Raw genomic sequence first — 18,572 nt, 5'->3', positions numbered from 1 at the left:
ATTGCTTCCAAACTATAAAATGAATTTACTGAAGCATAGCCTACTGATATCATATGCAGACATTCAAAAAGTATGTTATTAGATATTATGCTTTAAAGGCATATTCTGTCAGAATTTGTTGTGTTGCTTTATATGTATATACACATATAGAGATACACATATGTATATTTCTATATGATTACAGATATAATAGTTCAAACTTTCTTCTTGACACTTCTAGGTAGCATCGCTTGTGCATATTGTGGCAAAGATTAGCTATTCCCTTTTCTCCTGGGTATATGGCTAGACTTCATTTCTAGATTACATTATAGTTAGAAATGTCCAGTTGATTGGGTTCTATGTTGAAGAAAGCAAAATCTCTAACAGATTGGGTTCCTGAATTGACTATTTGGAGCAGAAATCCCCTCTACTGCACATACAACACACTTTACTGTCCCCCAGGGCCAACTGGAATTTATGTGAGCAAGAAGTAACCCTCCATTGTGTTCAACATTGAGATTTGGGGGTTGACTTGGCAAGGTAGCCAGCACTACTTCTTTGATATAAAATAAACATCCATCTGAGGAAAGCGTATATGTCTCAAGAAATTATTAGTTGCCATCCCTAATCTTACTCCCTTCCCACCTCAGACACATTTTTGTCATATGTAGAGGAATGATGTGAACACAAACTGGAAGAACAAAGAAGAAATAACACAAAAAATATTACAGGGAAGGGAGATGTATGAACGCAAAGAGGCTTAATCTCGTCCAATAGGTGGCTGGTATCAGCCTGTGTGTCCTGAATTTCTGGAAATCTCAGATTTATTAGTAGCCTTTTAAAATTTAAAGGCCATCTTCTATTGCTAAAACTGATCTGTTACTTTAACTTCTACCTTCATCTGTCTACTCTGGCTCCCATGTTCCCTACCACATAAACTTAGGACTACCTCCTCAATAACAACTAGCACTCCAGAAGAGGTGCAGCTTCCCTCCCCCAACCCAATCCTGTTAATGACATTTTCCATGATCATAGTAATATTTCTGTGAATAATATTAATGTTAAATAGCTTTTAATCCTCTTGGGTCTGGTTCTCCATTCTCCTTCTGAGATGGTTTTTCTGTGCCTCTTATAGTGAAACAATCATTATCCAATTATTGGGAGTCTGCTAAGGACTGTATTTGACATTGAGGTCACAGGGAAATAAGGCATATCTACCTGTGAGCAGCTCTCAGTTTTCTATAAGCAGCTAGATGTAAAAACAAATTCCTAAAAAACAATGTGATGAGTTCTATGATTGGGGTGAATACACACAGCTATGGAAACACAGAGAAAGATACAAAGTGATTCTGACAGAGGAATCAAAGAAAGCTACAGGAGGTGAAATTTATGCTAGGCTTTTAAAAATGGGTATGAATTTATGTAACACTTATATAAGGGAGTGGAAATATGTCCTGGGAAGATGAAAGACCATGAGCAAAGGAATAGAAACAAGGGTCAAGGTGCATGCTCATCAGTAAAGAGTACATATTGCTAGGGTGAGAGGATTTGGGTTTACTCTGAAAAGGAGTTTATGATAAATTTGTTCAGGGCCTTGGCTGGCATGTTAAGAAAGTACTGGAAGAAGTGTGTGCATACTCACATATGTGCCTTAGACTATATCTTTGGCATAGTAAGGTAGGTAATGAGAGATAGGATAAGATGATCAATTAGAAGTTTATTTCAACAATCTACAAAGCAAAGATAATAGCATAGTCTATAGTAGCAGTAATGGGATCAGTAAGAGTACACAGAAAGTAGTCCAGTGACATAGATTGGGAAGGACATGGTTATAGAATAAATATGAAAGGTCAAGGATGGCTATGTAGAACATATACCCCAGGGAAGAAAATGGGTGAGTCCCTATAGGAGTCTGGATAGAGCCATGGAAGTTGATAAATTTCATTGGTGTGTAGATCAAAAAGGGAACGTCAACCAGGTGTTCACCAGGTAGTTCAGAGTGATAGGAGAAAACCATCAGTGTTCAATGTCGCTGATGCCTAAGTGAGAACTAATTTCTAAAAAAGGAAAAAGATGGACAGCATTGCCTCAAATGTGGCAAAGAAAACAAGCATGATCAGGTAGACTTGTGTCCAAGGAAAAGCAAATTATAAGTAGATGTTGGAAGAGACTAGAATATTTCCTGTATAGTTAGATATATCTTAACAGTTAATATCCAAATAAAATTGCCATAAATATATTTATACCATAAAAAAATTATACCATAAAACTACATATAGAGAAGGAGGAGCCTGGTGTTGTGCACTAAATGCTTGTGTCCCCCCAAAATCCATATGTTGAAATCCTAATGCAAAATGTGATGGCATTCAGTGGTGAAACTTTTGGAAGGAATTAATGTCCTTATAAAAGAGACTGCAGAGCTGTCTTCCCATATTTCTACCATGTGAGGATAAAAGGAGAAGAAGGCTGTCTGTAACTTGAAGGAGGGCCCTCACTAGAACCAGGCAATGCTGGCACCCAAGTGACCTCAGACTTCCTGCCTCCAGAAATTTAAGAAATAAATTTATGTTGTTTATAAGCCACCCAGTCTACAGTATTTTGTAATAGCAGTTCAAAGTGACTAGGACACTTGATATGCTGAAGACTTAAATCACCTCAGTAGTTTACCATGTATACCTAAAGCCAGATCTCCACAAGAAGAAAACCATTCCCAAATACCACTTTAATTGTTCTTAAGTAATCCTTACCTTACACCCTCAAACCTCTGAGGCCACAAAAAGTTAAAAGAAATTTTCTGTGTTTTGTCATTAATGTTTTCATTAAATTTGTGTACTACCAAGTGATTTCAAGCAGACATCAAAGTAATGTTATGCTGAAGTAAGCTATAAATACAATGAGACAAAAAGGAATCAAAATCTTTTAAACATGTCAAGGAATAGTGGTAAAATTCTGGCAATACATCTCAGAAAATTTGAATTTAAGTGTAAAATACAAATTTGAAGGTGATTAATACAGAAGCAGATCTACAGATGATAGTAAGGCATGAATAAGATTTGACTAAAAGATGTAATTTAACAATATAAAATGTCTGCAGAGTGTAAAGAGCCTTAAAACAGATGAGATTTATATTGTAAGAGTCATAATGGTCATTTCTGACCATTCCATTTTTAAACATGAGTTAAAATTACCTTCCAACAGTTATATAAGAGATGTCTGTGGTTTAGGAATAGAAAAATGTGCTTTGTAAGCATTTAAAGTATTTTCCAATCATACTGATCAGTTATATAATATCATTTAAAAATAATTTTGTTCCTTTCCCTTCCTAAACATTTGTATTCTTTGAGTACATCAAACTGTATCTTTTCTGGAAAACAACAACAACAACAACAACAACAACAACAAAGAAACACCAAAAACCCTTTAAGGAGAATAAATTCTTTTTTTGCTCTTCCCCGAGGAAATTGATAGTCCTGACTATACTTCTAATTTCTCTTAGATTTCTTTGCTTTGATATTCTCCTTAAGCCTCAGATTCAGTATATACAAAACTCAATTCCCTTTTCCCAATCCTGTCCATTTTTTCTGGCTTCCTTAATTCTATTTACTGACAGCAGGATTAAATCATCTCTGACTCCTTCTCTTTACCTTCAATTTCTAATTGGTGACCAAGCCCTGCTGGTTCTCATTCTGCTTCTCATTTCCTTCTTGCATCTTGTGCTTGTTCATATTCTCTTTATCTTCCCCCCAATAGGTTGTCCCAGTTTCCTAACTTGTCTCATCCAGATTCTCTCCAACCCACTCAAGACCTTATTATCAGATTAATCTTACTGAAGTTTAACTATTTTTAAAGTTTACTAAGGTATGATTTACATATGGAAAGGTGAACATATTTAACTTATACAGATTGTTGAGTTTGGGGATTTGTATACACCCATGAAACCAGCACTGCAATCTACGTCGTAAACCTATGCATCACCTCCAGAGGTTTCCTCCTACCCCCTTTATTTATTATTAGTAGTAGAAGTAATAGTAACGCAATATATGATCTACCCTCATGCCAAAATTTTCAGTACACAATATGTTAACTACAGACACTGTGTATACAGCAGAACTCTAAGACTTCATCATCTTGTATTTTGAATGTTAATTCTGACCATATCAGTTCTTCAAAATCCTCCAGTGGCTCTCTGCCAACTATTGACAAACTCAAATATCTTTGCCTGGTATTCAATATTTCCTACATATTTTTTCTGATTTTAATCCCGATTACTTCCTTTTAGGCACTCCAGTTCCCAGTAACAGCAAAGTATTGCTTCATATACATTTCCTTTTCTTTATTGCTTTCATTGATCTATTCCTGTCCTATGCCAGAAAAGTCCTCCCATCATATTTACCAGTAATTCAAATCCCATGTAGATGTCATCAATCTCTTCTCTGAAGCTCAATGGCACTTTTTCTCATATCTATATTATGCTTATGTTTATCCAAGGTTTCTGTGTGACTAAAATTTGGGGAAAATGAATGTTGTTTACATCAGAGGGACAAAACGACCTTTCCGTTGAATATCATTATTATTATTATTTCTTGTGCTTAGACCACTGTGAGATTTAGTGATTCTATGTAACTCATTCACCCTTTTTCTTTTCTGTCCTGTTAAAAGCAAAAAACATACAAACATAACATAAGGATACTAACAAGTGTCCTTCTCATTTCCTAATGCAAGTAAATTTGACTCTCCGATGCCCCTGCTGTCAATTCAGGTCTGGATTTCCCTTTACAAGTTCAAAAATTCAGCAGAAGCTTTGAAAAAAACACTTTGAAGAGTCAGGTTAACTTCTTAGACCCCATAAAGTGTTTCACCTTTTTCAATTGTAAGTATCTGAGATGATGCAGGGTTTAGGAAAAAGAAGAACCTTTACTTTGTACCAACACTGATCTAAGAATCATAAATATATAATGAAGCATGGAAAGATTAAGGAACTTGCCCAATGTCACATGCTTAGAAAGTGATAGAGCTGGAAAGAAGGCGGGTCTTTTTAGTCAAAATAGGTAAGATTCTATTGTAGTAGATTAATCAATAAATCAATTCAGAATTTCAACAACTTGACCCAATAGTCCTCAGCACCAGCTTATTTCAAATGCCTAAAGTGGAAATTACTTGCAAAGAGCAAAATCAGACTGAAATTGAAGCCTGTCTGTGAGATCTACTTTAAGAAATCTCTTTTATGTGTAGCCACAATTTCCAGATACAGTATTTACACATTTAAAAATAACTCTCTTAATTATATAAAAATGAATGATTCTTTACCATTTCACCCACAAAGTTACCCAAGTAATAGGACAGAGTTACCACATTAAAGCTAAGCTAAAAGGAAAAATACTGCCTGAGACTGAAAAAGACCAAGGTTCAAATTCCAGGTTTACCATTGCCTGAGGGTATGGTGTTATGTTAGTTACTGAACTCTTCTGGGCTTCTGTTTTCTCATCTATAAAATGAGGACGATGGCACTGACTCAATATGATTATTGTCAGGAATAATAAATTAAACAATGTGACCTGTGGCTAGAAAATTGCCTGGTCTTTGGAATGCAGTGTCCTGATTCAAATTCCAATTCTGACCCCTAATGTGTGTGTGACAGTGGGGCAGCTAATTTCCTCATCTTTAAAATGGTAATAATAATAATAATAATACCTATCTGAATCTCATAAGATTGTGAGAAGATTAAAGGTAAAATATAGAAAAGCAATAGTTGAACTGACATACAGTAGGAGTTTAATATGTGGTTGATCTGAATATGAATACTGTCATTTTCTTAACGTCTGTAAAAGATAGAGTCCATGATAATTCTAAATCTTTTTTGAGACATTATTAATTATCCCTGACTTCAATCAGCTTAAATCTCAAACAAAATAATCACACTTTATTCACTTCTTCTTTTAAATCCCTTCACTGACTCACCAGTGCCTTTTGTGTAACATTTTAATTTATATTCCTAACAGTTCACATATCTGCACAGCAGGCTTACTAAGCAGCCCTTAGTCTTTCCTACAGGTTGTTCCCTAGGCACAAGGAAGACCTGGATCATTAAACCATATAGTATGATTTTTGCAGTATAGAAAATTGAGAAAAACAGTTCCTGCAATCTGACTTCTCAAGTTGACTTTGTTATATAATATCAAATTGATTATTCAGTTTCCCCATTATCCTTTTTTTTTTCTTCAGACACTCAAAATCTCTACTTTCATTTTTCTCTCCCTGCGTATCATTCTACAGCTGTCTTAATTGGAATAGCTCTGGAGTTTAATTAAAACAATGAGCATCTAGTTTATACAATTTTTCCACAATATAACCTTGCATAATTATTGATGTGGGCATTAAATTTATGCACTCTCAATTCCAGTGGGCTAAACAACATTTTCCCTTTTAAATTCCTTGATATCCTTGTTGAAGGATTTAATTGATAGAAGGCGACAACAACAGCAAATCTCTGGGTCTTAACTGTTACAGACTAATGGAGGAGAAAAGAGAAGTATTATACCAGGTACATAAATCTATAATTCATCTGCAGGATACCAGACTTTTTAAAAGCATATGATTTATATTAAAGATTTTGTAAAAACATAAATAGATTTTACTAAAATCTAATATGCTTGTGCCTTGATTGTGTCGAAGAATATAGTTAGCTGCACAGTGCTAGTTCATCCATTTGTACAACAGATATTTTGAACTAGGAATTAACTAGTTGCTGGGTTAAAGAGGAGGCTCTTTGCTCTAAGAGAGGACTAAAAGTTAAGAAAAAAAATCCAGGAAAGCTAGAAGAATTTTTCAAATAGAAGGAACATCATTGCCAAAGGTCTTAAGGCTGAGATGAGGCTGGAATACCAAATAGTGGTTTGATCCCCAAGAACATTCTGTTCCATGTTGAGAAGTTTGGGCTTTATCTTAACTGAAATGGCACTTGAAATCATACATTAGAAAGGGGTTTAAAATCTGGAAATTACATAATTTGCGATACAATCTGGCTATTAAACCAGGGTAAGCTCAGTATGCAAAAAGAGCACATGAAAAAAACTCATTTAATGTTATTCTGGTGTATCAGGAAAGGGTCTTCTGAGAAAGCAATAACTATTCTAACACACGAAGTTTGAGGAAGCAAGGTAAGGGAGTTATGAAGTGGTTTTCTAATAGAAGAAATAACATGCAAAGTTTTGGCGAAGAGAGAGCTTGAATGATTAGGCCTGCAGTTATGCAGTTTGCAGTGGTGTGCAGGGAAAGCAGATGTCTGGTAAGAGGCAAAAGATGAAGCAGGATAGACAAGCAAGGTTTGAACCAAGATGAACTTTAACAGCCATAGGTATTACTAACTTTATTCTAATGGCAATGAGAATAATGAATGGATTGTCTTTTCTCGTGCCCTCACAGTTGTCTTCCTCTTCTGGCCAACACATATCTCTTACTAAGCACCTTCTCTGTGCTAACAGAGTACTAGGCATTAGAGCACACAGGTAAGGCAGTCAGTGACACACTCATTCCCATCTTCCATTTGTCCAACTATGTTTTAATCAAGCATCTGTGTGATCTGTGCTAAGGGTACAATGATGGGGAAAATACAGATAGGACTTCTGCTCAAATAGAGCTCTAATGAAATGCATGTTATTGTAGATAGAGGCTCATGGTGCTTAAGGAGCACAAAAGAGAGGCACCTAAAGTGATTTCTCTCTCTGAGCAGTAACTATGTAGTGGAGTGTTGTTAAGACAGATTTTCCAAAGATGAATAGGAGAAAGAGGAAGAAGTTTTACAAAAACAAGAGGAGAGAAAGACTATAGGGTGTTCAGGAACTACTGTAAAGGACGCCTAGCCAATTGACTGTAGGAAAAAAAAAGCTATAAACAATAGAGAAAAGCCCCCTGCTCAGAAAAGGTTTCCTCTCCAGTTCATAGAAAGAACAGATTTATTGGTTTGTTAAATATAAAACCAGTCACATTAATTTACATTAGGTTAAACTTGACAGGATCTAGAGACTGGAAAAGGGGACATTATCATTTTAATTTTAAATGACTTTATTTCTATATATATATAATAGAGAATAAACAAAGGCTTATGATAGTACCGCAGCTGGTAAAGGGAAGGATGGTGCAGATAACTATTTTTATTTAAATGGATGTGTTGTATTCATAGAGATTAGTGCAGGATGCTGCAGCTGCAAGAGGGAATTTAAAATTAGAGCAGCTTCAGTAGTGTTTACAATTTCATCCAAATTCCTAAGCCTTGCTCTATAGTAAGCATTTTTTTTGTATTGGTGATATATGGGCATATGCATGCATACACGTTTAATATTTTTATGAGAAATTGAGACTCAACAGCTCTCTGAAAATAAAATTACCGTCAAATAATCTCTCTCTTTCTGTTTGTGTTCATAGCTTTATAATCACGTCAAAACTGCCACCTCATAGCTTCTGTTTCTACAAATAAAGAAGCATCATTCAATTCCCAGTACCTGACCAGGTACTGTTTGTTCCACATACAACAGAATTACAAAAACTTTCCTTCAGTATTATCTGACCAAAAATAATTGCTGCATTTCAAAGAGTAGCTTATGTAACTCAGATGTCCTAGATTTCTCCAGGCTTCAAGGGTCGTCTTTTCGTTTAAAGCCCAAATAAGAATAGTTCAAAAACTTCACCCTGGTGTCCACAGAGGTCCGTATTTTTTAAAAAAACTGGGTTTCCTTCTTATATTTCTGGGTATCTTCACTTAAGTCTGAGGCTGGATAAAACATAGTATCCAGCCTGGCTTACTAGGGTATTGTCCACTTCAACGGTAACAGCATCACTTTCTATGTGTAGAGCCTTTTACAAAGCACTTGCTCATTCATTGTCTCATTTATCCTCACATTATGTTGTACACAATGTGACTGAGATGCTAATGACACACAGATAGATATAATTGTGTCTTGGACCTATATCTTATGGGTCTTACTCCTGTGCTCAATCACATACTATATTGTCTCAAGACTTGGGAGGTTGTTTCAGTCAAATGAGCTGATACATGTGAGAAAACACCAAGAATGATAAATTGTGTTCCAAATAAATTGATGTTGCTTTATTTCGTTGCTGTGTTTGACAGAGTTAAAGGTGTGACAGGCAAGGCTCTCTCTTCCATTCCATTCTTTGGATAATGATCAGATTAATCTCTCTGCATGTTGCATTTATTATACTGCCAAGCATGTAAGAATGCTTTATTCTGAAAATTCCTTTGCTTACAGTCAAAGACATTGCATCATAATATTGTTTGAAGTTTCTTAGCTCAAGGGAGAACTGTCTGCGGTGCATATCTCTGCAGATTGCCCAGCCTTCTCAGCCAGGCTCTCAGTATCTCTGGGGAGTGTAGATCTGCCATTGGTAAAGTTTGCAAAACAACAAGGCTACTGATTGATTTAGGAAGTGACAAACATGTCAGCATTCCCCTGTGAGAAGATGTGGAAATCTGGCTTGTCCAAACATCCTTGGCAACTACGACAAAGTCTTTTCAATTGTGGTAAGTTGTAGTCTGGCTAATTCAAAAGGAACTCATGCGTGGCCCAATTTTCCGCCAGTCTTGCATAGAAACATCCAGTAATAAGTCTATGGAAGTGAGTAGCATTTGCTTTGCAATCTCTCAAAGGCCACAATTAGAATTCATTCTTCCTGCAGAGTCAGGTGCTGTGGCCTGAATAGCCTAGAGAGCAAAAGGGTGACTCTTTGCAGGGAATAATAGCAGCCCCTAAGAGCTTGCGCTTGGAAATGAAATAGAAGAATTTGTCTTCAATAAACATGTTCCATCTTTCAGTATGTTCATTTGTTGCTAAATGGTTTATTCTTTAATGATCTGCCTCCCTCCAATGTGATTTACCTGCAGTTCTTCAACATATTCACATATACAACTCTTCCAGTTCTGACTTACAGTCTTGGTCTCCCTTCCTGCCTTTCTTTAATGATGACCTATGTAATGAAAACTGTTCTGTTACTGTCTTCAGGAAAGATTTCACTCCTGTTTTTGGCTAGTTTCATTTTACTTAAATGAGGTGAAACCATTATGATACAACCTATTATCTGCTTGACTTCTTTATAAATATAGGTAAAGCATTTAAACACATATTGTATTTAAGAATTCATGATAAATATTTTATAGATGAAAATAATTAAAATTAGAATTAAGAAAGGGAGGAAAACTAAGGTCTTTGAGAATAGAAAATTATTCATAAATGAATAATTCATTTATTCATTTATGAATAAACATAGTTCATAAATCATAACTAATGTACCTACTTGAGGTTTATAATATATAATTCTATAACTGATTTTTCACAACTTCACATAATTTTTAAGAACATTTCAATAAATGATTCTTTAATAGTACAAGTTGTGACTGAGAGGAATATATTATTAATCTGTTTTTATGAAGAAATAAATATATTAAAAGGGAGATAGCTTAACTAAAGCATCTACTTCCTATAGCCTATCAAACTCTAGGGTGTTTTGTTTAAACTATAACTGGTTTGTACTCCTCAAGAGAACTTCTCTCACCTTTTTCTAGATATTCAAATATAATAACCATGAAAACTATTATCATTAATATCAACCGATTTTCTACCTTTATCGTTTGGGAAAGAAAAATCCATGTTCCTTGAAAACTAAAATGTTCTAAAATCTTGCTATTGAAATATACAGAGCTACAATATTATGAGTCTGTGGGGTGGGGGGAACTATAGTCAAGAGTAAGGTAAAAAATAAAAATAAAATTATATGACTCAAAAGTTAATCAGTGATTTTTAGCTGTAGTGGATATTTGTCATGTTTGGCTTGCCCCAAATCATTTAAATGCCTCTTGGGTACTTAGAGCATTTCCTCCACTCTGAGTCCTATCCTGCTATGGTAGATTCCAGGATTTCTTGTGCCATCCCTACTTACAGATAGAGCACAGGGAAGTGACCTAGGCAAAACTGTTTGAGCCAGCTAGAAGAAACAACAGAAACATTTAATGAGATAAGCAGGAGAAAGGAGACATGTACAGAATCCATCTTTCCATGAGCATGGTGGTGAAAGAGTACGACCCTTTGAAGGTAGTAGTGGTGGAAATTTGTGGTTAGGTCATTCGGATCATCTGTGCAAACTGTGTTGACTCCAACAACTGTGTTATTTGTGCTGGTTGCATGTGGTGGCAATTTTTTTTCTACAACAGATCATATGGCATGGTTAGGAAATTTTCCTGGCTGAGTTTTGGATCTCTGGAAGATACTTTGGGCTACCCAATGTACCTTAATACATTTCTGAGCTGTTTTCAACTGAGAACATTAACTGGCATAACAAGCAATGATTTTTTTTTCATTGTATTTGAATGCAGTCTTTTCCTAGTTCTGGTCTCATTTGTTGACTTCCTAGTATATTGTTTAATATAATCTTAAAGTCATCATCCATTGGTCAACTGCAACCCACCTACTTTCACAGTGGTTTTGTACCCTCTTAGCTGCTCTTCTTTCTTTTTCAAAGCATCTATCACTTTTAAACAAAGTGTATATTTTATTTATTATGTTTACTACTTATTGCTTATCTCACCATCATGCAGCAAAATGTAAGCTCTGTATATTTTATAACAGATTATAGTCTGTTTTGGACACTGATGCATCCTAAGTGCTCCAACAATATCTGGCACAGAGTCAGGGCTCAATAAATATTTTTGAATGAATGAATTTCCAAATAATACATCAATTCATTTTTGTGGGTGATCTATGGAGGATGGGGGTCCCTGGGGGATCTAGGGGATCTATGGAGAAATGTTTCCTAATGGTGTTTTAAATAGAAATATGCTAGAGCAAGATGAAAATCCATATCATTAGCCTGCTTGTCTTCTACTAAAATACTTTGCCATTATTTAGTTGTTCCCCTGATGGTCCTTGTACCTACCTACCAATGGTCTATATGAAAATGTTTTCTTAGCATAAAATAGCATTATCAAGTAGGGGCTATATTCCAAAAAATGCATTATTGAGACAATCACTGTTATATCAAAATAAGTGGGAGGAAAAATTTGAATAGAATTGACATCAAAACAACTAAGAAACATTTGTTCAATGAAATTGATTGAAAGAGAAAAGCTATTAAATATTTCAAAATTATGTTTATAAATAAAATGCATTTTGAGGAAGTTTATGAATGTCTCCTCACTCACATGAACATAGTTTTCTTTTAACATGATTCACACTAGGATTAGGTTTTGTTTCTTTTTCAATGTAGAATGGGAAGTATAATCTGATGGACTGGAAAATAAACCTACAAAGTGTTTCACCAAATATAGATTATTGATAACTAATACAAGTTATCTTAGTAAGGACTTCATAAATTTAAAGGAGAGAAATAAAAGAAAAAAGAGAAAGACTATGAACACATTTATCACACAGCACTATGGAACAGAAATTGTGCTAGGTGTTTTATAGATGTCCTGTTACATACACAATTTTACATAATCATTATTATGTAAGACATATGTATTATGTATTATTAATTACTAATTGATAAAACTGAGCAGTAGAGAATTGTCTAAGTCCATGCAGTTAGTAAACAGGAAATTTACAAAAATCTGACTTTAAAACTGTTGTTTGAATTGCACTGCACTGACCTTCTAAAGATAAAGCTAATGGGAAATTACCATTAAGGCCTTTCTTTACCACTTATTGACAATGAGAAAAATGATCTCTATATAGATCTGAAAACTCTTAAAGAAGTTGGAGAAAACTACTGTCTTAGACACGTCAGCTGCCATGGCTCAGGAGAATTGTCATAAAAAGGAATGTTGATTATTCAAATGCTAAGAGAATAAAGTGGATCAAGAGTTCAAATTCAATTAAAAAACATATTTTCATCCCTGGCAATCTAATTTGCATTCTTGAACTTCATTTTTTAATAACATAAATAGAATGTCAGATGACATGGCAAAGACATAAAGGAGAGTAATAGAATGAGATAAATTATCTGTCTTTGCTTTCTTTACAAACATCATAAACTAGCTCCTAAAATTTCAATCTTTAGTAAATAACACTCCACCTGGATTTTTGAGGCACTGCTTATAAAAAAGTCTTCGTTCAAATAACAGGTTCTTCTATATGAAATTTTCTGTGTAAGTCAAACTAATTTTCTCCCCAGAGACAGTTCTTGTCCCAGCAAAACCTTAGCCCTAAATTCTCCCTAAGAGACTAATCAAATTGCATCAATTTGAGATACTCAGAATTTGACTTTCTAGAGAAAAATGTATACATTTTATATTCACAAATGTATTTAATAAAACTCCATATCATAGTACATTTCAGCCGAAACTTTAAGATGCTGTTGTTGAAGATGTTATATTAAATGTATAGTTATACCATAGGACATTTTCCATAAAACCAATATATTCCAATAAATATATCATCAATATAAGAAGTATACACTCCATTGTACAAATCTGTGAGTTTTAAGAATGCTTTGTAATCAGTTCAATACACAACCAAAAAAGATATTCAAGAGTTTTCAAGTGTGGCAGCATTTTTCTGCATTTGATTAAATGAGAGATGGAAATGTCTCACCCATATTGTATTTCAAACTAAAAGCATAATCCAGGGATTGAATTTATTATCAGAGCTTAATGAACTCCTTGTTAACTAATCTTTGTCTAATCGAAGGATTAGAAGCTATTAATTATATCACAAATTAGCACTAAATTAACTTTGTCATTAAAAGTTAGCCATGAAACAGATGAGTGAATATTGTTTATTTTTCAAAGACCTAAAAAATGAAACTATAGTAGACAATATGTTCCCTTTTCTCAAGGTTAACTTTATATTCATACTATCTTAAGTCCTAATCATCTCAGGGTACTACAAATAGGTCTTTTGCCACCACCAACTTCGTTCTAGTGAAACTTGATTTTTATAGGTGAGTTTCAAAAAATCTATATAAATAATTTGTTTTGAATATTTGGGATCCCTTCATACATGGGTACATTGTGTCACTGGGAACACTGAATGGCTTTACTTCTGTTGGGACCTTCCTATACTCTATGTCAAATTCAAGTTCGCTATCATTTTTAGTTTTTAACAAATGCACTAATTCAGTGTGTTCTGTGGAACAGTAGCATCTCCATTAGCAAGGAGTTCATTAGAAATGCAGACTGAGGCCTATCTTTAAACTATTAACCCAAATCTACAGTTTAATCTACAGTTTAATCCTCAGGTGATCCATATATACCTTAGAGAACAAAGAGAGTCAATTATTATGTAATCATTCTTCAATGTTTTAACAGGAAACTCAGAACCAGTGGAAGAGTGTACAACATCATATGGTGGGCAATGGTGGTACTTAAAACTTAGTAAACAGTTTCTAGACCCTTTTATTCACTCTTTCTTAAGTATTCAAATATTAGTTTAGTATCTCTTTACACTGTGTGATAGTCTTATATTTAAAAAATTTAATTATATTTAGATCTTGATGATTGCATCTTAGACATCACAGTTGACAGATGAAACCCGTGGAAGCTAATATGGCAGAATGGAAAGACATTATTTGTAATCAGTAAAAAATGATTTTGAATTTGTAATCAGTGTTATTTAATAGCACTGTGACAGTGGATAAGCTCATTAATCTCTTGGAGTCACAGATTCTTTTTCTGAAAAGAAAGAAGAAGTGAACAGCATCAGCTCCTGAAGGCCAGTCTCCAACCCTTGCTTCATGGTTGTCTCTGTCTCAGCAAAGAAGAACCTTCCTCAAGTCACTTCCCTCTCTAGTTGCTCACACAATCATGCCCTCTGACTTCCTCATCTCCTCCAGAGAAAAGTCTCTGCTTTTTTTTTTCATTTAAGTTCTGTGATACGTGTGCAGAACAGGCAAGTTTTTTACATGGTATACATGTGCCATGGTGGTTTGCTGCACCTATCAACCTGTCATCTAGGTTTTAAGCTCCACATGCATTAGATATTTGTCCTAAGCTCTCCCTCCCCTTTTCCCCCACCCCACAATAGCCCCGGTGTGTGATGTTCCCCTCCCTGTGTTCTTGTGTTCTCATTGTTCAGCTCCCACTTAACAGTGAGAACATGAGGTGTTTGGTTTTCTGTTCCTGTGTTAGTTTGCCGAGGATGAGGGTTTCCAGCTTCATCCATGTCCCTGCAAAGGACATGAACTCATCTTTTTTCATGGCTGCATAGTATTCCATTGTGTATATGTGCCACATTTTATTTATCCAGTCTGTCATTGATGGGCATTTGGGTTGGTTCCAAGTCTTTGCTATTGTAAATAGTGTTGCAATAAACATACGTGTGCATGTGTCTTTATAGCATCATGATTTATAATCCTTTGGGTATATACCCAGTAATGGGACTGCTGGGTCAAATAGTATTTCTGGTTCTGGATCCTTGAGGAATAGCCACATTGTCTTTCACAACGGTTGAACTAATTCACACTCCCACCAATAGTGTAAAAGCATCCTTATTTCTCCACATCCTCGCCAGCACCTGTTGTTTCCAGACTTTTTCATGATTGCCATTCTAACTGGTATGAGATGGTATTTCATTGTGGTTTTGATTTGCATTTCTCTAATGACCAATGATGAGCTTTCTTCATGTTTGTTGGCCACATAATTGTCTTCTTTTGGGAAGTGTCTGTTCATATCCTTTGTCCACTTTTTGATGGGGTTGTTTTTTTCTTGTAAATCTGTTCAAGTTCCTTGTAGATACTGGATATTTGCCCTTTGTTAGATGGATAGATTGCAAAAATTTTTTCCCATTCTATAGGTTGCCTGTTGATTCTGATGACAGTTTCTTTTGCTGGCAGAAGCTCTTTAGTTTAATTAGATCCCATTTGTCAACTTTGGCTTTTGTTGCAATTGCTTTTGGTGTTTTAGTCATGACGTCTTTGCCCATGTCTGTGTTCTAAATGGAATTGCCTAGGTTTTATCTACGGTTTTTACAGTTTTAGGTTTTACATTTAAGTCTTTAATACATCTTGAGTTAATTTTTGTATAATGTGTAAGGAAGGGCTCCAGTTTCTGTTTTCTGCATATGGCTAACCTGTTTTCCCAGCACCATTTATTAAATAGGGAATCCTTTTCCCATTGCTTGTTTTTGTCAGTTTGTCAAAGATCAGATTGTTGTAGATGTGTGGTGTTATTTCTGAAGCTTCTGTTCTGTTCCATTGGTCTATATATCTCTTTTGGTGTGGTTACTGTAGGCTTGTAGTATAGTTGGAAGTCAGGTAGCATGATGCCTCCAGCTTTGTTCCTTTAGCTTAGGATTGTCTTGGCTATACAGACTCGTTTTTGGTTCCATATGAAATTTAAAGTTTTTTTTTTCTAGTTCTGTGAATAAAGTCAATGGTAGCTTGATGGGAATAGCATTAAATCTATAAATTACTTTGGGCAGTATGGCCATTTCTACAATATTGATTCTTCCTATCCATGAATATGGAAAGTTTATCCATTTGTTTGTGTCCTCTCTTATTTCCTTGAGCAGTGGTTTATAGTTCTCCTTGAAGAGGTCCTTCCTGTTCCTTGTAAGTTGTATTCCTAGGTATTTTATTTTCCTTGTAGCAATTGTGAATGGGAATTCTCTCATGATTTGGCTCTCTGTTTGTCTGTTATTGGTGTATAGGAATGTTTGTGATTTTTGCACATTGATTTTTGTATCCTGAGACTTTACTGAAATTGTTTATCAGCTTAAGGAGTTTTTGGGCTGAGACAGGGGGGTTTTCTAAATATACAATCATGTTGCCTGCAAACAGGGACAATTTGACTCCCTCTCTTTCTATTTGAATACCTTTTATTTCTTTCTCTTGCCTGATTGCTCTGGCCAGAACTTCCAATACCATATTGAATAGGAGTGGTGAGAGAGGGCATCCTTGTCTTGTGCTGATTTTCAAAGGGAATGCTTCCAGTTTTTGCCCATTCGGTATGATATTGGCTGTGTTTTTGTCATAAATAGCTCTTATTATTTTGAGATACATTCCATCAATACCTAGTTTATTGGGAGTTTTTAGAATGAAGGGCGTTGAATTTTGTCGAAGGCCTTTTCTGCATCTATTGAGATAATCATGTGGTTTCTGTCATCGGTTTTTTATGTGATGGATTACATTTGTTGATTTGTGTATTTGTTGAACCAGCCTTGCATCCCAGGTATGAAGCCGACTTGACTGTGGTTGATAAGCTTTTTGATCTGCCGCTGGATTTGCTTTACCAGTATTTTATTGAGAATTTTCACGTCGATGTTCATCAGCAATATTGGCCTGAAATTTTCTTTTTTTGTTGTGTCTCTGCCAGGTTTTGGAATCAGAATGATGCTGGCCTCATAAAATGAGTTAAAGGGGAGTCCCTCTTTTTCTATTGTTTGAAATAGTTTCAGAAGGAACAGTACCAGCTCCTCTTTCTACCTCTGGTAGGATTCAGCTGTAAATCCATCTGGTCCTGGGCCTTTTTTTGGTTGGTAAGCTATTACTGCCTCAATATCAGAACTTGTTATTGGTCTATTCAGGGATTCAACTTCTTCCTGGTTTAGTCTTGGGAAGGTGTATGTGTCCAGGAATGTATCCATTTCTTCTAGATTTTTAAGTTTATTTGCATAGAGGTGTTTATAGTATTCTCTGATGGTAGTTTGTATTTCTGTGTGATCAGTGGTGATAGTCCCTTTATCATTTTTTATTATGTCCATTTGATTTTCTCTTTTCTTCTTTATTAGTCTGGCTAGCGGTCTATTTTCTTAATCTTTTCAAAAAACCAGCTCCTGGATTCATTGATTATTTTGCAGGGTTTTTCGTGTCTCTGTCACTTTCAGTTCTCCTCTGATCTTAGTTATTTCTTGTCTTCCGCTAGCTTTTAAATTTGTTTGCTCCTGCTTCTCTAGTTCTTTTAACCGTAATGTTAGGGTGTTGATTTTAAATCTTTTCCACTTTCTAAATATGGGCATTTAGTGCTGTAAATTTCCCTCTAAATACTGCTTTAGCTGTGTCCCAGAGATTCTGCTACGTTGTGTCTTTGTTCTCATTGGTTTCAAAGAACTTCGTTATTTCTGCCTTTATTTCGTTATTTACCCAGTAGTCATTCAGGAGCAGATTGTTCAGTTTCCATATAGTTGTGTGGTTTTGAGTGAGTTTCTTAACCCTGAGTTCTAATTTGATTGCATTGTGGTCTGAGAGTCTGTTTATGATTTCTGTTCTTTTGCATTTGCTGAGGAGTGTTTTACTTCCAATTATGTGGTCAATTTTAGAATAAGTGCTATGTGGTGCTGAAAAGAATGTATATTTTGTTGATTTGGGGTGGAGAGTTCTGTAGACGTTTATTAAGTCTGCTTGGTCCAGACCTGAGTTCAAGTCCTGAATAACCTTGTTAATTTTCTGTCTTGTTGATCTGTCTAATATTGACAGTGGGGTTTTAAAATCTCCCACTATTATTGTGTGGGAATCTAAGTCTCTTTGTAGGTCTCTAAGAACTTGTTTTATGAATCTGGGTGCTCCTGTATGGGGTGCATATATATTTACGATCATTAGCTCTTCTTGTTGCATTGATCACTTTACCATTATGTAATGCTCTTCTTTGTCTT

Source organism: Pan troglodytes, chromosome 10 (assembly GCF_028858775.2).
Source record: "Pan troglodytes isolate AG18354 chromosome 10, NHGRI_mPanTro3-v2.0_pri, whole genome shotgun sequence".
NCBI classification, from domain to species: domain Eukaryota; kingdom Metazoa; phylum Chordata; class Mammalia; order Primates; family Hominidae; genus Pan; species Pan troglodytes.
Note: the sequence above shows the minus strand (reverse complement) of the source record.